At 42.6% G+C, this 14,827-nt stretch overlaps 1 pseudogene; it reads right to left on the bottom strand.

Annotated features, from left to right (window-relative positions):
* Positions 1–351: 351 nt before the first annotated feature.
* The window catches only part of LOC130040362 (14-3-3 protein zeta/delta-like), a 28,084-nt pseudogene continuing 13,608 nt past the window's right edge, over positions 352–14,827 (bottom strand).

Raw genomic sequence — 14,827 nt, 5'->3', positions numbered from 1 at the left:
AAGGATCAGGGACGCTGTCTCATTTGCCAAGGTGTCGAAAATCAGATGGGCTGGTCACGTAATGAGATTTAAAGACGACCGTTGGACTAGAGCTGTTACTGATTGGATTCCACGGGATGTCAAGAGACCGCGTGGCCGCCCACCTACCAGATGGTCAGACTTCTTCGTCAAGATCATGAACAATCGGTTTGAGGCCCTTCATGTTCCCGGAGCGAACAGATGCCATTGGGCTACACTAGCACGCGACAGGGACAAATGGAGACGTTACTGGCGCCCGCTCGAGCAAATCGACGACTAACGGGAAGTTAAGTGATTAAGTGATTAAGTGATTATATGAAATTAATACACGTGTTCTTAAAATGATGCTTGGATTGTTCATGAAAATTTCATAAGACATTCATCAAAGCTAGCCATCATCTCAAGTTATTTCCCTGGTAACTATTTTTACAGCACATGCATGTTAGACAACTATCAAAAAAAGTCACAAAAGCAAAAAAAAGGAAAAACCATAAAAAAGTTAAATACATGAGTTTTGTTTTACTGGTGTGTTTGACACACATGAAGTTATGAATATCAAGCAATTAATTTTTACTGCATCTTTACTTGTACATTGGTTCTTAGGTTGCCTAAAACATTTCAATACAAATAAAATGTGTGTAGCAAAAATAATGAAAGCGAACAGCAGGTAACTTTACAAATAATAGAATGTGAACCACTGCCTCCCTTCTCCAGAGTAACTTGGGTCACAGCTCTGTCTAGAGACACTTCTGCATCTGCAGCGCAGGTGTGCACAGGCTTCAGTAATTCAGACACACACGGGTCAACATGCAACATCCATGAGATAATTAAGTTCCACTAGAGCCTGCTTAGTGTTCTAAACCTTAAAATACCCACAGTAACTACACTTGTGACTGAAACCAGTTCTCCCTTTTAATCCACCACCAGGACAAACCAATATTAAGGTAGTTTTCTTACTTACACACGGAAGCAGTTTTAACCCTGGCCATTGTGCACCCACAAAGTACCAAACGTACTATGCCAAATATTTATAACTTGTATAAAAATTCCACATCCCATATTGGCCACCTTAAGATGAAAAAACAGAGAACTCCCTAAATGTTAACTGGCCCTACTTCCCTAATATTAAACTTAAAAGCCACATGGGAAATAAATTCAAACAGAAGTAACATAAAACTGTCATAAATCATAAACAAAAAACTATTTGTGGGACAGCATGGATTACAAATGGTCTACTATGTAAATTTTAGAATGAGGCAGGAAAAAGTTGGAAGGCCGGTTAATTTTCCTCTCCTTCTTCTGCTTCAGCTTCATCTCCTCGGGTATCCAATGTCCACATTGTCAAGTTGTCTCTCAGTAACTGCATTATCAGCGTGCTGTGTTTGTACGATCCTTCACTTAATGTATCAAGTTCAGCAATGGGTTCTTCAAAAGCTGTCTGTGTAAGAGAGCAGGCTTTCTCCGGGACGTTCAGAATCTCGTAATAGAACACAGAGAAGTTAAGGGCCAGACCCAATCTATTAGGATGTATTGATTGCAACACTAGCAGCTTCTTGGTATGCTTGTAGTGACTGATCCGCAATCCTTATCTTCTCCTCACCAACAGCAACCTCTGCCAAGTAACGGTAGTAGTCTCCTTTCATTTTCAAATAGAAGACTTTGCTCTCAGCTTGTGAAGCAATGGGGATCAAAAACTTTTCCAAAAGAGAAAGTACATCATTGCAGATATCTCTCACCTCGGTCTCAATTTCCTCTCTGTATTCTCGAGCTATCTGCTGCTTTTTCTTAGCACCTTTCTTCTTCTGCTCAATACTTAAAATGATTCTCCAAGAAGCCCTACAGACCCCTACAAGATTTTTATAAGCAGCGGAGAGAAGAGCCCTCTCCTCATTGGATAACTCAGCTCCTTGCTCAATTACAGACTTCATGCAGGCTGTCATGTCATCATACCACTCAGCCTGCTCTGCCAGCTTGGCATTCAGCACCAGCTCATTTTTATCCATGATCCATGACTGGATGAAGTTCTCGGCTCTCCCAACTGCCTCCAGCAGCTCCCGCTCTCTCAGAAACTGGCCGGAAAACTTCTTTAATAAATGGTACCGGCAGACCTGGACAACCACATGCAAAAAAAAAAAAAAATGGGCTTAGACCTCAAACTAACACCATGAACAAAAGTCAGATCAAAATGGATTAAAGATCTATTAGGCCAGAATCCATAAGGTACATTGAAGACAAGGTCAGCAAAACCCTCCAAGACATTAAAGCTAATGGTATTTTCAAAGATGACACTTCAGTGACCAAGCAAGTGGAGACAGAGATAAACAATTTGGACTATCTTAAACTAAGAAGCTTCTGCATTGCATAAGATACAGTGACTAAAATACAAAGGCAATGTACAGAATGGGAAAGGATATTCACCCAATACCCATTGGACAAGGAGTTGATATCGAGGATATATAAGGCACTGGTTGAACTCTGCAAGAAGAAAACATCCAACCCCATCAGAAAATGGGGTGATGAAATGAACATAAACTTTCTAAGGAAGAAATCCGAATGGCAAAAAGGCACATGAAAAATGCTGCGGGTAGGGTGTTCGCCTTACACGCGGCAAACATGGCCGACCCGAGTTCGATTCCTCCGCCCCTCTCGGAGACCCCAGCAAGCTACCGAGAGTATTCGATATGCCAGACACAGTAACAACAAAGTCTCCAATGGAGACGTTACTGGGCCCGCTCGAGCAAATCGACGATCAACGGGAGGGCCTTTACCTTTACCTTTACCTATCACTAATCATCAGGGAGATGCAGAACAAAAGAACTATGAGATACCACCTCACACAACAGAGACTGGAACACATCCAAAAGAACAAAAGCAACTGGTGTTGTGTTGGCATGGATGTGGGGAGAAAGAGACCCTTCTACACTACTGGTTGGAATGCAGACTGGTTCAGCCGTTCTGGAAATCAGTATGGAAGCTTCTCAAAAAATTAGAAATTGAGCTCCCATTTGACCCAGCAATACTACTCCTACGAATATATCCCAACGATGCAAAAAAGTATAGTTGAAGTTACATCTGCATCTTGTTTGTTCATTTCAGCACTGTTTACAACAGCCAGAATCTGGAAAAAAACCCAAGTGCCCGGGAACAGATGACTGGTTAAAGAAACTTTGGTACATCTACACAATGGAATATTATGCAGCTGTTAGAAAAGATGAAGTCATGAAATTTACTTACAAGTGGTTCTACATGGATGATATTTAGCATGTTACTTCTATCATGTTAAGTGAAATGAGTCAGAATGATAGGGACAGACATAGAAAGATTGCATTCATCTGTGGAATATAAAGTAACAAAATAGGAGACTAAAACCCAAAATAGTTGAGATTAATACCAAGAGGTTCAATCCATGGCTTGGAGGCCAACCACACATGCTGGGGGAAAAGGCAACTCAGATAGAGAAGGGAACACCAAGTAAAGGGTGTTGGGAGGATCCACCCAGGATGGGAGATGCATGCTGAAAGTAGATTATGGACTGAACATGATTGCCGTTCAATGCCTCTATTGCAAACCCCAACACCCAAAAGGAGAGAGAGAACAAAAGGGAATGCCCTGCCACAGAGGCGGGGTGGGATGGCAGGGGGTGAGGGGAGGTGGTGGGAGGGATACTGGTATCAGTGGTGGTGGAGAATGGGCACTGGTGGAGGGGTGGGTACTCGATCATTGTATAACTGAAACCCAAGCACAAAAGTTTGTGAGTCTACAACCATACCTCGTTGTTGGATAACATTGAGTTTTTCCTTTTTCCCTTGCCACATCCGTGCAAAAATCTCCTGCCCCCGCACCTGGCTGTCCTCAATGGGGCACCTTTGAGGGAAGCGGGTCGAGTTTCCCTCCCAGTCCCGAGCAGAGCCCCAGAGGCCGAAGACCTCCAGAACCAGCTACAGCCATGCTAACACCTCTTTCCACACATTTGGACAAGCCTCATGCATGAAGGAACCGGCAGAGGAACTCAGGCATGCAGGTTCCGGGGCTGAGATCTCCAAACCTGTTCCGATTGGGACTGGGCCTTCTCCACCCAGATCCCCCATCTTCCAGTAGGTAGGCGTCACACCCACCAACTGCCCCTGGCACCAGGTAATCCCATCATATGGCCAAGACCCAGAGACTATAAAACCCAGCTCCCAGAAGTGCGTGGCTGCAAATGCGGCCGCATGACATCTTATTATCTCATTGATACTTTGGAGAACGTGGCAGGCTACCAAAAGTATCCTCCCCGCATGGCAGAGCCTGGCAAACTCCCCTTGGCATACTCAATATGCCAAATACCAGTAACAATGATGGGTCTCATTCTCCTAACCCTGAAAGAGCCTTGAATATGGCACTTTTTAAAATCTCAGGGCTAGGATGAAGGAGACTTTACTGGGGCCTGCTCGAGGCAGTCGACTAATAACAGGATGATCGTGATCCCTTGCCACTAGGAGCTTAGGTTTATCAGGTTACACCCATCACAGTGATCCTGAAACACTATCATTCCTTTGTTTATCTGTAACCACTTCTTTATGCTCTCTTCCTCAACCAGTTTATCAGGTTTTCCCCCTAATCAGACTCTGTTAATTTGTAAGGTCAGATCCTTCAAGGACACTGAACTTGTATTGTAAGCTAATATTGCCTTTCTCCTCTCCCTATATCATTTAAATAGTTAACTTTTAAAACAATGTCTTTTTTGTATGGATACAGAAAGACAGTTAATATTATGCTTTTGTAACTTGGGATTGATTTCGCTTCGAATATTATGCACTCATGTGCATCTGCTTTCTTGACTTAAGCCTCAGTTGCCCTTAGTTCCTAGAACCGCAAAAGCAGGGCTCAATGAGAAACTGAACGAAGCCAGGTCAAGCTGTGAGCTACTTTCACACCGAAATGGGCCAGGCCAAAGTGCCACAATTCTGAACTATAAGTTAAGAGCTTGATGATGGACACATGCTGTCATGATCCAAAAGTAACAACGAGACTAGGACCCTGATAGGGATAGGAAAGACTAATCTGGCCTAATTACTGTAGTCTGAGATCGCGATGACCCCAGAAGAGCAATTCTATAAGCTTAATGTAACTCTTACTGCATCCATACAAAATGATTAAAATTATGAATGCTGGGGCTGGAGCGATAGCACAGCGGTAGGGTGTTTGCCTTACAAGCGGTCAACATGGCCGACCCGAGTTCAATTCCTCCGCCCCTCTCGGAGAGCCCAGCAAGCCACCGAGAGTATCTCGATCCCACAGCATAGCCTGGCAAGCTACCCATGACGTATTCAATATGCCAAACACAGTAACAACAAGTCTCATAATGGAGACGTTACTGGGCCTGCTCAAATGGATGAACAACAGGAGGACCGTGACCGTGACTGTGAATGTAACTCTTACTGCATCCATACAAAATGATTAAAATTATGAATGCTGGGGCTGGAGCAATAGCACAGCGGGTAGGGCATTCACCTTGCACGTGGCCGACCGAGGTTCGATTCCCAGCATCCCTTGTGGTCCCCTGAGCACCACCAGAGGTAATTCCTGAGTGCAGAGCCAGGAGTAACCCATGTGTATCACCAGGTATGACCAAAACTACACAAAATGAAATAAAATAAAATTATGAATGCTCATATATTTGTTGGACACAGAGAAGGAAAACACACCCATGGTATTCTGATTTTGGGTGGGTCATCCTGTTGTATGAGAATCTTTCCCAGAAGCGGCTTCCCCTGAGAGAAAGAACTTTACCCCGATTGATTGTGACCACACCTATGTGTAAGCCCCAACCCCTCATGCGGGGGGATTTTAACTAGATGGTAAGAGGAGGCTTGGGATCCAGATTCAAAAGTCAGGGAAGAAAGAGAAATAGGATCCAGTATCCAGAGCCAGAGGTAGAATGAAGGGGAATCGAGAAGGAGAATGAAATAGCATGTTGGGGTAAAAGCAGAGAGAGAGAGAGAGAGAGAGAGAGAGAGAGAGAGAGAGAGAGAGAGAGAGAGAGAGAGAAGTGAATGGAGATGAGATTGAAATAAACTGCATCTGACACCAACCAACCTGGTCCTCCTTTCCTTCCTTTGCTGCCCATCACCATCGACCTCCCCAGGGTTGGGGAAGTGGTGTGAGACTACCAAACGCGGGAGGCAGGAGAGATAGAACACCGCTGCTGTGTGCCCTTTTTGTGTTTACACACTTCATGGTGTTATACTAATAAAATAAATAAATAAAATAATATTTTTTTTAAAATCCTTTAATTAAAATCCCTATTATTTGTCCAAGTCATGAGTCTGACTCACAAATGAGGTGGGTTTCAGTTACTATTACCAAAACTAGATAAATATTCAAAGTGTCAATGTGAAGAAAGTTAAAAAACTCAAATCACTTGCAGCACTTTCCATAATAATCACTTACCTTTCTTGCATTACACTGAGAGTGAAACAAAATATTAGCAAGGAAATATTAAATCAACATACCTTGATAGTGCTTTAAAATTTTTCTGACACTAAAGAAAAGCTCAGAGGCATTGCACACAGTATGCACTTCCATAGAAACATCCTCCGGTGTTTCCATATCAATAGCTGAATTCCTAGAGCAAGCAGAGACCAGAGATTGCTTCAGTGGCTCCTTCCATCCATGTCTATATGCCCATGCCCCTCCCCTGCCCACACTGATAATATGGGGCACTCACCTGCTCAAGGTCTCTTTTATATCCTGTAGAGAAACAAAAGCAAAGGTGAGTGTAGGGATATCTAAACTTCATGGAGAATGGCATGCAGTGCAGTTCTCTATAAATAATCTTTCAGAGATGTAAGGTATGGCACTCCGAGGGAGGGAATGGAACCAAGGTTTAAGTGTACAGTGTAAGTTCATTTCAGTTGAGACACACCACTGAGCCCCTATCTGTAGACACTGAATGGATTTCAAATAGGATGATGCCCACCTAAGTCCCTTGATGATGCACATTACTGCCTCCTTATCAACTTCTCATTCAGCTGTCTTCTTTACTAGAAGCTTTGGGGAACTTTGGTGTCTGAAAACACATCAACCTATGGCATTTGACAAAGGGATCAGAAGGATGCCCAGGGTACCACTTGCTTTTAATGATGTGATTTCCTTAGATTGGTACTTATTGGACACTGCTTATGACAAAGGGTCTGAGCCCTGAGTCCATGCAGAATCGCTGTCACTGAGAAGTTTAGGTGTTGATAGGAGGTACCAAACTACGGTGGTACAGTCGTACTATAATCAATCATAAACTATGAGATAACCTCAAGTTCTTTTATGGAACTAGAAAAAGCCGCAGACAGCAGATGATACAAGATGCAGGAGTAAGGTGTTCTGTGAATTAGACAATTGCAAAATTTAATAAAATACACACATGATCAAAGGCTTGTATGTTTGATCCTGAGTGAAAGTGCATAGCAGCAAACAGTAAATGGCTCTAGGTATGTTTCCATGTGAGGAACTTCAGAAGAGTAATGAGTTCAAGAGATGAGGACCAATGATGTAAGAAGGTGAAGCTGAATTACCAGTCAGGCCCACGGGGAACAAAACAAAACAGTGGACAGAAAATTCTCCCACATATTTATGCATCAATTTCTTCACAAGGCCATGAGGAGAGATGGATCTGGGCATGAGAGGGTCTCAAAATAATATTTTTTAGTGGAGCGTACAGTACACCTGTGCCCCACGAAGACGAGGCACCACTAACATTAGGGCTTATTGTGTGCAGACAGCACAGCTGCCTGTGTACTGTGACTACAAAGCAACAAAGACCATATTCCTGCCCCTCCCATTTCCCCACCTATATCCTCAGTACATCTGAATCAAGGATTCAGTCAGACTCATAGCAGGTTTTACACAAGTAATAAAAATCCTAGCTCAGAGGTGCATAAGTGCCGACACTCAAGGCTTGAGGCAGTGGCATCAGGTGAGGCCCTGGAATTGTGACGGGCAAGAGGCATTGCCTCTGAGGACAGCAGAGTCTTGGCAGAGGATAGTTGCAACAGAAACCTCGCTTCACGAGTTTCCTGTGGAAATGGTGGACATTAGTCAACCTTAGTCTTGCTATTCTAGACAGTAAACACCCAGAACCTCATCCCTAAATCATACAAAATGACTACACAAATTAAGAAAACTGAGAGCCCACACAAATCACTGCGTGAAGACAAAAGCCCGGGAAGTTCCCAAGTAAACAGGAGCTTCTTTGCTCATTTTCCCTGACTTGAAAATTGTTAATGGTGAAAATTCTCTCAAAGTAACAATTGTAAACTCCAATGAATTAAATAAAACAAAAGAAAACATCTCCAATAAAAATTAGACAGGGTGGGAAGTATATTGAAATAAGTGAACTGAAAAGATCATAGGAAGGTTCCAGCAGTTGAATGACCGATTCCAAGGAACCAATCAATGTCCTGGAAAATAAGATACAGGAATCCATCAATAAAATAGAGAAGAAACAAGAATAAAAATTATGAAAAGGATATTGGAGAATTGTTGGACAATTTTAACAAAATAACCAATTAAATGAGTTTTTGATGGAACTAAAGGGATAGTACATGTGCTTGCCTTGCACATCACCACCTGGGGTAGATTCTGGCACCCCATATGGTCCCCAAAACTCTCCAGGAGTGATATCTGAGTGCAGAGGCAAGAGTAAGCCTGAGCACTGCCAGGCTTGTGGCCCCAAACAAAAGAGGAGACCTTGAGAAAAAGAAAGGTGAGGATGAGAGAACTCCAAGAAATTATAGCTATACTTGCTTAGTAAGCCCAAGTTTTCCCTTCAAACATTTTCCCTCTTTCTCTCCTCTCACATCTCTCTAGAAGTTTCAATGCAAAACTACCTTGCTTCACTGAAAAGAATAAGGAAGAAATAAATTATAGCTGAGAAGTTTCCTTTTCTGAGATCTGAGTCCCATCTCCAAATCCAAGATGCTCAAAGAATTTAAAACAAGTCATTTCTCTAAAAAGCTTTCTTGGGGCTGGAGCGATAGTACAGTGGGTAGGGCATTTGCCTCGCACGCAGCTGACCTGGATTCAAGTTCCAGCATCCCATATGGTTCCCCAAGAACTTCCAGGAGTAATCCTGATTGCAGAGCTAGGAGGAACCCCTATGCACTGCCAGGCGTGACCCAAAAAGCAAAATAAATAAATAAAAATTAAAAACTTTATGATTTCTTCATTAATTCATTGATATCCAACAAATTGATATCCAAACAAATTGATATCCAACAAATATAAATATTTTTAAAAAACATGTCAAGAAATCTAGGACCAAAGATAAAAATATATAATATTAGGTCCATTGGACAGTGAGATATTCAACACATTAATTGCTAGGCAGAAATCCCATATCAAAATTAAGAGATCAAATGGGTCAGAGCCTAGCAACTAACTGGAAATTAGACCTGTTTTAAATAAGAAGAGTATAGTATATTTCTTTGAAGATGCTCTAAGTTATGAAGAACAAATGAGATAGCCATAGAGAAGTATGGATAGGAGTGTATATGAATGACAAAGACTAAGCAGGGCCAGAGATATTGGTCACGGTAGTGTACATGCCCAAAAAGTGTGAGGTCCTGAATTCAAACTTCAGCCGGGGAGAGAAAGGGACATAGAAGATGATCCAGGTGACTGCATCAAAGTTTGGGAAGCAAAGCATGCTGTCTCAAGGATATTATCCTCTATTAATGGTGAAATCAGATCCCACTACCAGCTTCAATTTTGGCATCTTTACCTCTGCTGTATTATATCCACCTTTTCCTTCCAAAGAATTCACTTGACAAACTGGACACAAAAATGTATCTTCTCAAGGGATCTGAAACTCTTGACAGACTGACACAGGGACTGAGTAATCCAAGCTCTGAGTAGGGAATCCTTATCAATGAACTTTTTCCTCTTATGATTCCCATGAGATCAGACTTAGATATAGTCTGAGATTCCAAAACATTATCTAGAATCACATATAGGCTTGATCCTTTTCTATTTCTTTACCTGCTTCTTTTGTATCCTCACTGCTTTCCTTAGGACACATGTAAGTGCATGGCCTTCACTCATTTTCTGTGATGGGGGGATACTTGGTAACTCGGTAGTGGAGGATGTGACTTGGTGTAGTGTTGGGTTGCAATCACCTATCATTGTATGACTGAAAGTCAAGCAGAATGCTTTGTAACTATCTCACGGTGATTAAAAAGACATTAAATTAAATTAAGGGGGTATGGTGCCTCCAGCAGGTCAATCTGTTCCTGTGAAGTGAGTGTATCAGCAGCCTGATGCTGCCTTCAGACTTCCAGACACTCCAAAATTGCTGCTGTTCCTTTGATCAGAACTCAAAAACTTGGGGCCAAGTTTACCAAGCCAGCAAACGGGAAAAGTTATGTATGTGGGAGACACACCCATAAACCATTTCTGGCTCAGCTATATAGTTGGAGGCATGGTCTCTCTGGTTCCTGATCAAACTGCTTAATGGCCATGATCTTAGAGACTCAGAAACAAATCTCGAAACCCAATGGCTTTTGGAAGAAATGCGTCCAGTTCCTGCAGTAGGTTACCAGCGCCAGGCCAGCCCAGGTGGGAATAGGTTTTGTTCCTTGGCCTGTTCCCCCTGGCATCCCAGTGGCCATATCCTACAAAGGCCACTGGTCAGTAAGGTTTGAACCCAAATTGACAATACACGTGGGGCTTCATGAGATGGGGGTGGAGCCAGCCCTTTCCTCACCATCCCAACGAGACCACGAGTCGCTACCCACAAATAACCTCTCTGGCTCCTGATTAGGCTGCTTAATGGCCCTGATCCTAGAGACTCAGAAACAAATCTTGAAACCCAGCAGCTTTTGGCAGAAATGAATCTGGACCATGCAGTAGGTCACTGTCACCAGGCCACCCCAGGAGGGAAAGGGTGCTGTCCCTCCACCTGTTCCCCTTAGGTCACTCGGTGGCCACCAACTTCCAGAGGCCATTGGACAGTCAGGTTTGGTCCTTCAGTGAGGAGACATGCAGGGCCTCATGGGATGACGAGACACAGGGGCCTGCCCTTTCCTCCCCGTCCCAATTAGACCCCAAATCACCACCCATGAATGGCCTCTCTGGCTTCTCATCAAGTTGCCTAACGGTCATGATCCCAGAAACTCAGGAAAAAATCTTGGAACCCAGCAGGTTTGGGCAGAAATTCCTCCAGATTTAAATGTTAAAATTTTGGAATTTCAAAATTGCGCAGCCACTATGCAGCCACGAGACATCGTATGTTATTCATAACCATCAATAGAAAACAAATTGTCTACTGTTGCCTTTTCAGCAGATCAGAGTTTTGTGGTTAAATCCCAAATATAAATGGTAGGTCTGGTGTCAAAATATTGAATGCAATCAAAGTAGAGAGAGACTAATGTGGAAATCATCTGCCCCACAGTTAGGTAGAGGGTGTAGGATGGGGGTATACTGGGGGTTTTGGAGGTGGAGAATGGGCACTGGTGAAGGTACGGGTGTTTCATTAAATGACCGTGACTTAAACCCAAAGCTTTGTAACTGCTCTCACTGTGACTCAATAAATAAAATTATAAAAAATGAAAAAGAAAAGTAAGGTGGAGTTCATGCCCAATTCAATCAGCTAATCAATGGCTGAATAAATAGCAGTACTCCTACATAAAAAAACGTTAAATTAAATTTAATTAAATTAAAATTTTGATTAAAAAAGAAATAAAATTTATCATGTAGGAGAGCTATTTTAAAGAGATGTAGTCATGCGTTGCATGCAGAGGTCCAGGTTCGATCCCCATGTGTTTCTTCAAGAGACCCTGAGAACTGCAGCAATAATGTCCCCTGAGTACCACTGAGTGTGGCTGTAAAGACAAGTAGAGAGACAGATAGATGGGGGTGGGGAGGTGAGAGAGAGAGAGAGTGAGAGAGAGAGAGAGAGAAAGAGAGGGTTACCATAATCTGACTGAGAAAATTGAAACTGAGTGGTCCCATGGCAAAACCTGCTAAGTCATGACTGCCTCTGAGCCTAAGGATCTGGAAAGACTCATGGATCCTCCAATATCTCACCTATATCAGAGCTGGGAAATATCTTTCAAAGATTAAGGATGGTAGAGGTGGGGAATGCCTGACGACAAGTAAAAGAATGCTCTACTTTGCATTGTGTAAGGAAAATAACTAGCTAACAAAATTTCAGAACTTATCTTTTAATTTCAATTTAAAAACCCTTCCAGATGTTCTAAAAGGATTCAAAATTAGAAACATGATATTAATGGCGTAGCTGACATTCATCTCCAACTCTAGGAATCAGAAAATATATTCATTTTAAAGGAATGTTTAAATAGTTTCTTTTAATCCAGATCAAAGACTTGAATTCTAGCCCCTTGTACCTTGCAAGCTATGTGAACTCAGTAAAATTCCCTGAATTCCATTTTATCAGCTGAGTCATGAGACTATAAATGTAGGCACTTCTTCACAGACCTGTCTGACACTAAAGGTCTGCTCTACAGAACTTAGAAATATTCGCATAGAAAACTTTTTAGAATTCCATTAAAAAAATATCCGTCAACACTCCCTTTTACACCATTTTGGCTATTTTATCCACTAGTTCTTCTGTTTTCTACTCTTAATCTTATGGGCCACTCTGTCCTCACTATTGGTGACCTTCAACTCCTGGACAACAAAACTAATACACATAAAAAGAACTCTAAGACATACTATAAAATGATAAAATCCAAAGAGATAGAAATAGAGTTTTGAAAACACCACAATAAAAATGCTACAAATATATAAAGAAACTGCCACAAAAATGAAATTATTAGAATAGTAAGGAATAGTTTGAGGCAGTAATCAAGGTGGATGAAATGAATACACCATAAGAATACTCCAACTAACGCATCAGTCAAACTTGAAGGAATGAAACAAAATTGTAAAGAAAGCAAAGCCAGAGAAGTTCCTGATTATTGAACCAATTTAATACAAACACTAACATTATTCCTTTAGCAGGCAAAGAAACCCAACTTTAAAGCAGTAGACAATAAGGACATAAAATAGGGGACGTTATGAGAAACAATGATGTTTTTCTAATACACACAGTGCTTGATTGCTTTTTAGTTAAAATGGGGTACAGATTCACACATCCAAAAATGAAGAATTGAGCTTCGATAAAATCTAGTTTTCAGCTCTGGGGATCATTCCAAAGCATACTAATATTACTTTTAAAATATATTTTCTTTGGGAGTTTGGTGCCACCAGCAGGTCAATCTGTACCTGTAAGGTGAGTGCATCAGCAGCCTAATGGCAACGTCAGACTTTCAGATACCCCAAAATTGCGGCTGTGCCTTGGCCAGACCCAAAAAACTTGGGGCAAAGTTTACCAAGAAAGAAAAGGGCCAAAAGTTAGGTATGTGGGACACACACCCAAAAACCACCTCCGGCTCAGCTAAATATTTGGAGGCGTGGCCTCTCTGGTTCCTGGTTGAACTGCTTAATGGCCATGATCCCAGAAACTCAGAAACGGATCTCGGAACCCAAAGACTTTTGGCAGAAATGCGTCCTGTTCCTGCAGTAGGTTACTGGTGCTGGGTCACTCCAGGTGGGAATAGGTTTTGTGCCTTGGCCCGTTCCCCCTGGCAGCCTGGTAACCACCATCCTCCAGAGGCCACTGGACAGTAAGGTTTGGGCCTGTAGTGATGAGACACATGGGGCCTCATAAGATGGGGGTGGAGCTGACCCTTTTCTCCCCATCCGAACGAGTCCCCGAGTCACCGCCTACAAATGGCCTCTCTGGCTCCTGATCAAGCTGATTAATGGCCATTATCCTGGAGACTCAGAAACAAATCTCGAAATGCAGCGGCTTTTGGCAGAAACGGATCTCGACTGCATACACGGTGGACGCAGGCTTATTGGAAAGCCAGGTATGAGACGGCGGTAACGGGGCAACTGCAGTCTCATGGGACGGGGGGCAGTACTGCCTCATCATTCAAGCCCTACCAAGGTCACGAGTTTCCCCCCATGAGCAGCCTTCTGGCATGGCTATGGCTCCAGAGGCAAAAGAACTTTATCCAGAGCCCAGCAGCTTGCAGCAGAAAAGTGAATGGACCATGTGTTAAACTACGACGCCATGCCTCCCTGGGAGGGAAAAGGTGTTGCTCCCTTCTGTCTTTTTCTCCCCTGGAAGCAAGGTGGCCACCACCTCAGCGCTTATTGGAAAGCCAGGTATGAGCTGGCGGTGAAGGGGCAACTGCAGTCTCTTGGGAAGGGGGGGCGGTACCTTCACGCCCTACCGAGATCACAAGTTGTCCCCCACGAGAGGCTCTCCGGCATGGCCATAACACCACACACACAGAAACCAATCTCATAATTATCTGGCTCTTTGCAGATATCCAAAATTGTGACCACATAACATTATATGATTCTCATAACCAGCTATAGAAAATAAAGTATTTCACAATGCCTTTTCAGCAATTCTGATTATTGTGGGGGGGATTTCTAAACAATAATAGTGCATCTTTTGTCAAAATAATGAATGTAATCAATGTAGAGAAGAGTTAAGTGGAAATCATCTGCCTCACAGGCATTGGGAGGGGTGGGGTGGGGTATATTGGGTTCTTGGTGGGGAAAAATGAGTACTGGTGAAGGGAAAGATGTTTAGTCATTGTATGGTCGAGACTTAAACCTGAAAGCTTAGTAACTTTTCCCACAGTGATTCAATAAATAAATATAGGAAGAAAATAAATAAATAAAATTATAAAAAAATAAAAGTAAGGCGGAGTTCATGCCCAATTTAATCAGCTAATCAGTGGCTGAATAAATAGCA

The sequence above is a fragment of the Sorex fumeus genome, unplaced genomic scaffold (genome assembly GCF_029834395.1).
Source record: "Sorex fumeus unplaced genomic scaffold, SorFum_2.1 ptg000094l, whole genome shotgun sequence".
Taxonomy (NCBI): domain Eukaryota; kingdom Metazoa; phylum Chordata; class Mammalia; order Eulipotyphla; family Soricidae; genus Sorex; species Sorex fumeus.
This window is presented reverse-complemented; position numbering and strand designations above follow the sequence as displayed.